Raw genomic sequence first — 7,478 nt, 5'->3', positions numbered from 1 at the left:
CACGAAGCTGTGTCTTGACGTTTGTAACTTACGCTTCTTCTGTTCGAAGTAGTAATAAAAAGGGAATTTCGCATTAAAATTGCAGTTTTTGGGAAAAATAAAAAAATACGTGTATTTTTAAATATTCAGTTCTTTCGAACCAAACAATAAAAAGTAGTAGTCGAAAATATGAAATATTGTCAATTGCCACTGTTTTTAATGTAACGTTCCGGACTAAGTGCTTGTTTTTACAGTTGTCAATATTTTATATTTCATTTTATTATGTAACCAGGATATCCTGTTAGTTTAAATCAATATATTGTGTTACATACTTGGCGATGATGATTAATTGATGAAATAGGTACTTGGCGATGATGATTAATTGATGAAATAGGTACATATTATTTACTGTAAACACCAGTGGCGGCTGGTGAAAATTTCTGCTAGGCTCAGAGTTGCCTAGCAGAAATTTTCACCAGCCGCCACTGCAAACCTACCAAAGCAAAAAGACATTAGGTACTTTACTAAGTAGCAAAGAGGATCGAGTATTATAGAGAGTTACTGTTGAAGTAAAATGTGTAATCACAGTGCATAGACTGCCATCTCTTGACATAGGCTTAAAACTTTTGAACCTCAGTTTTGACAATTTGGCCCATATTCTTAACTTGATATGTCTTAAAATGTCAAATATTTATATTAGCGCCATCTAGCTGAGCGTACCCCAAAGGTGTAATGCCATCTAGGCCACCGTACCTTTGTCTGTATGGTACTGAGGTACGTTTTTTTCTTAGACTTTATCTGTCTATACGGAGTTATATATGTCTTTGCTAAGTAGTAATCAATTTTAGGCAAGCCGGTGGGAATCGGCTTGTATGAACCACTCAGAGTATTTTCTTAGATACTGTCAGGCTAATAGTTTTCTGATAATTAGAACGAACGATCTTCGGGTGGCTTCCAATTCTTCTGTATTATTATATCTCTAACAAAAAGACATGTTTCCGTACGTATTTATTGTTATTAAAGACCTTTTGATACTGAGACTAGTTAGAATCATAAATTGTAATTATCTTTTGTTTATGTTGCCCTTGTACAGTTGATACCAGATATATCGGAGCTGGTAAAGCTTTCACAAAATATCGGGATTTGTTAGATCATTTTCCCGAACTCATTATTTCTTCGAAGTAAATTTTACGTTCGCATTTTTCCCCGAAAGTTATTTTTTACAGTATTATAGTTTCCTGATTCTTTATTTTAACGCTTTCTTTTTTTTCTATGAGCATATTTTCTTATCGTCTTTTTTCAATGCAGCATATTTACACTTTCGGGATTATATTAAAACGTTTTTTTTTCAATGCTGCATATTTGGACAATTTAAATGATTGTAAATTTAATCCAAGTGACCAAAATGAGCACCACAGTGATCAGAAATATTATTCTGCGATAGATATTATTCAACGTCGAGTTTTATCAAAGTTTTATCCTCTAGATTATCGAATTAAATTATTAACAATTATTAATTAAATTATTTAGATTATTAACGAATCTCGCGCCTCTATTTTTAACCCTTAAATGCATGGTGATGTATATATGTATCATGTATTAGATGGCCCGTGGCTCTATATGTAGCTGTCAAAAATCATGTTTATTGCTTAATTATTATTCATTATTTACTATTATTTAATAAACAATTAAATAAATTAAATAATATAATGATTTACTATTTATTATTTAAGGATTAAGAAGAAATGGCGGAAAAGTGTGAAAAAACCCGCCATTGGCGATTTTTAGTATGTGATTTAGCCTGTTTTTTTTCGGAGTTAGTAATTAGCTTATGTTTAAACATTTTATCATAGAGGTTCCACAAATAGTATGCCTTTTTAATAGTAGTCATTTTTTTAAAATAAAACTTACCAATTACGATATATTTATATAAATAAGATTTGGCCTTCTTAACTTCTTACACTGATTTAGTATAAAAATCGATCTTAATTTTTTTTTAATTATTTTTCCCAGAGTCAGAAAACCGTTGTCTATCACATATACTCGTATTAATATCTCGTTAAAAGAAAAAATCATGCATTTAAGGGTTAAAACGTTAGAGAGCGTGTTTCATATATTACATGCTGACTGTACAGCGTACAGTCAGCATCACATCAGGGTACGTAGCCGACAGGCACAAACGCTCACGAAACGAAACGCTCGTAGATATCTATCTCTATCGCTCGTGCGTATTAGCGCGACAGAGCCAGACTACCTTTCGCGGCGTTTCGTTTTCGTTTCGCGTCGCAGAAATACCATTCGGCTACGGCACCTGAGCGGCTCAGCCGCGCAAAATTATTTGAACACGCCTGATCGCCTTGACAAGGCCTGTTTTGGTTTAGATATTTGTGAACTTGACCGCTCCGATATATCTGATGGTGATTGTTGTCTTATAATTATCTGATGCTTTATTTCGTGCATGATATAAAATAAACTATTTTATTTTAACTACAGTCTAGTTCCCTATTATGCTCTGATGGCACAATAATTAAAATACTTCATTAAGATACCGTTCTGATATCAATGTACGTTTGAACTGACTTGTATATAAAGACTCAAGAGTAAATCACCTTCATACAACGCGACAGCCTTTGCATTTAAAGCAGAACTTAATAAAACACTGAACAAGTGAACATGTATGCAATAATGCACAACTTGCACGAAATATTGTTTTGTGAGCACGATTCCAATGTTTTATTACTTTTATTCACCGAGCCAGTCACGACAGAGGTCCGATTCGACTGGTATTTTTGTTAAGTCGTTACATATTTAAGAATTTTGTAGAAGATTCGCGACGTAATAATGTATAGCATCGCAAGACGCAAGACGTAGGTTTCGTTATTACCAAACCAAAATGGAGTTGAGCGGGACATGTTGCTAGGCAGAGTGATGGCAGGTGGACTAAAATGTTAACGGAATGGTGGCCGCTAACAAATGAAAAGAAGTGCCTAGTATCTGTTGACTCGTTGGGTCGACGACATCCGAAAAACTGCGGGTCACAGCTGGATGATATTAGCCCAGGACCAGGAGAAGAGGCGTACTAGAAGAGAGGCCTGATGCTCAGCAGTGGGCGATAAAAGGCTGACATGATGATGATGTGATGATGATGAGCAGTGATCGGTTTTTTGGATTCGACATGGGGTGAACGACCTCAATCTTTATGTTAGTATGGATATGCCCCGGGAATCCGGGCTTAATGTTGTTAGAAAAGGCAAAAAAATATGTACAATGTCCACAATGCCAAATGGTTTTATTGCTCAACCAAAAATATAAAGCAACAACATTAACATTATAAACTTAAACTAAAAATAGTACATAACGTAATAGGCCTTACTAACATGCGATTTCATAACCACTATAAATCTCTCCAACAATTTAAAAATGTGAACTCTTTAGCTTTGATATTCTTACAATAAAATTTATTTATGTATCTAGTACTATTGCATTGTATTTATGCAATCCTTAGAATCAAATAATTAGAACTGAAATCCAAAGAAAATAATGAAATGTCAATGTCAAGATTTTGAAGTATTTTTTCCATCATGAATATCATGATAGATGTAAGGTAATACTTTGTGGAGGTTCTAATATATTTTGCTTAATAGAGAGTAGAGATTAGGAAAAGAATAGAAGTTTTTGTCTCAACTGGTTGCCATGTAAGAGTAAAAAGTTCCTTAGAGATAATTTCGTCGTATCAATATTAACTTTTCTACTTGATATCCCGCGAGGGTGAATCCAAAAAAACCGATCACTGATGATGAGCATTGCTTATGCAGGAGGCCGATTCAAACATTTTTATTTCAACTTGTTTAGTTATTGTTGACGCGGCGCGGGCGTGGTGCCGCGTCGCTTGAGGCGCGTCTTATGTTTGCGCCTTACGTCTTTCCTATACAAAATGTACTGAGAAGACGTTTTTTTTTAAATTACACTCGGGCGGCGCGGCGCTGGCATCCATTCCGCGTCTTACGACTTGCGTCCCTTCTGTGTATTTTACCCCTTACATAAGCAAAGAAGAAGTATATGATATTGTTGCGATTAATTAACATTACGAAAAACTGGCAATGTCGCTAGCTCTTACTAAACGAAGTTGAATAACGTCTGCAGGTAACACACAAAGATTAAATTCTAAGAATAACGTGTCGCTATATTGTTGCTGTTTGTACCTCAAAGAAGAAAGACGTAAGTGCATTTAAACATTGCATATATTATTACCTTTTTTAACACTTTCGAAACCGGGCTCTACGCGGCGCTACGACATTTTCGCTACATACGGGGAAACCCATGTAATCGGCTACGCTTCTACGAGCGGTGTGCCCGACAGTCGGGTTCTTGGTAGCGAAAGTGTTGTGAACTCTTGTTTACTCCAAATAACGTAGCACCCGTAGCATTGCTACGGATCGTAGCAGCTGTGGCGTAGAGATAGCGAGAGAGTGCTACGAGTTTTGTACTGACTGTCTATATTAAGAGGATACGGTAGCGAAAATGCTAAAATGGAAAGGAGCCCCCCTTTCAACTTGGGAATTTTAGTTAAATATACAAGTGTTATTAACTAGATTTATCGAAAAAAAATTGTCCATTCAGAACAACTCAGTCAAAAGATATTTCAAAAAAAAATTTAAAATGGAGGTTCCGCTCTCGACTTTTCCTCCTTCAAAACTTAATCAATCGGAACGAAATTTGAGAATCTGAATAACAATGAAATAATCTATGTCGGACCGTTTAGCTTTTTTTGGTTAATTGTTACCAATCTTGAGTATCACACCTTTTTTTGCGCCACAATGAAAAAGACCGTTTTTGGAAATTTTTGATTGGCTCTAGAATCTTTAAAAAGCAGAATATCAAAAAAATCAAAACGGTTCGACACAGATAAAACTAATAACAATCTGTGTTGAAAAAATCATTGCTCTATCTTCAAAAACCAGGGAGGAAATAGTCGAGAGCGTTTGTATGGAGAATTGACCCCTACCGTATCGTCTTAATTATGCTGATGATACGTATACAGTTATCCATACTTTACCCATACCAAAGAGGATCGAGTATTATAGAGAGTTACTGTTGAAGTAAAATGTGTAATCACAGTGCATAGACTGCCATCTCTCGACACAAGCTTAAAACTTTTGAACCTCAGCTTTGACAATTTGGCCCATATTTTTAGCTTGATATGTGTTAAAATGTCAAATATTAATATTAGCGCCATCTAGCTGAGCATACCCCAAAGGTGTAATGCCATCTAGGCCACCGTATCTTTTTCTGTATGGTACTGAGGTACGTTTTTTTCTTAGACTTTATCTGTCTATGCGGAGTTATAATTATATGTCTTTGCACATACTATAATAATATTATAAATGGGTAAGTGTGTGTGTCTGTTTCTTTGTCTGTCTTTCACGGCAAAACGGAGTGACGAATTGTCGTGACTTTTTAAGTGGAGATAGTAGAAAGTGACAGGCTACTTTTTGTCTCTTTCTAACCCCCCACTTCTCTAAAAAGGGGGGCGCAAGTTTGTATAGAGCATTCCGCAATTTTCAAATTTAATGCGGGCGAGGCCGCAGGCAAAAGCTAGTAAATCACATTAAAAAAATACCAAGGATGATTTATATAGGATTGACAATCTTCATGCGAAGAATTGTACCTAAGTTTTTTAGCGCCACCTATTAAATACTATCATAACTACACTGATCATGCCTACAAATCATATAATTATCATGAAATGAAACAGCGCCATGTAGTTTTATCCTTAAAAGGCCCATACATTTGAGGGGTACCTACACTTTTTTGTATGGGCTTTGTAAGTCCTAGTATATATCGTCCTTGATAATATTCTTTCACAGATTAACTGGGCTCCAACACTTCCGGAGGTGAGTTGCCGGGTTTTAAGATGGGTGTACGCTCTTTTCTTAAAGGTTTGAAGGTTGTAACAGTACTGTAACGCGAGAATTTTCACAAGACATTTTCCAGAAATTTAGAGAATGCCCACAACTTCCAAATTTATTCGTGATAAACAACATACAACACATATAAAACAATACAAGCACATTCAAAAGTTATAAGAAAAAATAATAATTAAATGAAAATGAAAATGAAAATGAAAATGAAATATTTATTTTTCAAGTAGGCATATTACAATGCGCATATGAACGTCAAATAAAGCTACAACAAAGAAAGCTACAACAAAAACAAAGAAAAAAAAAACACATTTTTAACCGACTTCAAAAAAGGAGGAGGTTCTCAATTCGACTGAATGTTTTTTTTTTTTTGTATGTATGTTACTCGATATCTCCGAGAATCGTAGACCGATTTTCAAAATTTTTTTTTTGATCGAACGGGTATAACCCCGAGATGGTCCCATTGGCACCAAGTCGTGGTCTGATGATGGGATCTTGGAGAAATCGAGGGAACTCTTCAAATGTTATAGGCACATGTAATGTTTTTTGTGTATTTTTCAAAGGTGCACCAATATTTGCGCCTGATGGTAATAATTTTATGTGGCTGAGCTGATGATGGAAGGTCAACTCCTCAATGGTTAGGAGTTAAAGGACAATTCTTTCACTATTGTACATATATTCGGACTGATACATATAATATCACTAGGAACCACTAAAAATCAACAAATAAATTAACTTTTTAACAAAAAATAAAACCGCCTTCAAAAAAAAAGCGTGTTACAAAACACGGAGAAACTAAAAAGCCAAAAATAATAAACCTTCGAATTCAGATTTCTTATCGGATTGCAATAATCTAATTATACCGGTTCGATCAAAAAAAAATTTTGAAAATCGGTCCACGATTCTCGGAGATATCGAGTAACATACATACAAAAAAAAAAAAAAAAAAACATTCAGTCGAATTGAGAACCTCCTCCTTTTTTGAAGTCGGTTAAAAATCCAAATTATAAACAAATCAATTATTTTTGGAGTCGGTACCAGCCTGCGTATGGTTGGGTAGGGCAAACAGGAAATAGAAAGGCGACGAACAGGTCTGGTACCGACTACAAAAATAATTGATTTGTTTATAATTTGGATGTTTAGATTATTGCAATCCGATAAGAAATCTGAATTCGAAGGTTTATTATTTTTGGCTTTTTAGTTTCTCCGTGTTTTGTAACACGCTTTTTTTTGAAGGCGGTTTTATTTTTTGTTATTAAAGTCACACACAGGTCGAATGCGATTAATTAACATTATTTTTACCTTTTTTCCCAACGTTTGGCCGAAATGTTGGGAAAAAAGGTAAAAATAATGTTAATTAATCGCGTTCAACCTGTGTGTGACTTTAAATATGTGTACAAAGCGCGAGAACTTAAAGTGAAAAAAAAACACATTGATATAATTGTTTACCACGAAATGGTCCCGCCTCAGCGTAATGCTAACCACAGGGTCAGCGCTGATCTTCCGGCGAGACCATTTGTGTGCCACGGACGCATAAACGTGCAACACGGCCTTAACAACACGGCCTTAAAACTTGAA

The sequence above is a fragment of the Leguminivora glycinivorella genome, chromosome 13 (genome assembly GCF_023078275.1).
Source record: "Leguminivora glycinivorella isolate SPB_JAAS2020 chromosome 13, LegGlyc_1.1, whole genome shotgun sequence".
Taxonomy (NCBI): Eukaryota; Metazoa; Arthropoda; class Insecta; order Lepidoptera; family Tortricidae; genus Leguminivora; species Leguminivora glycinivorella.
This window is presented reverse-complemented; position numbering follows the sequence as displayed.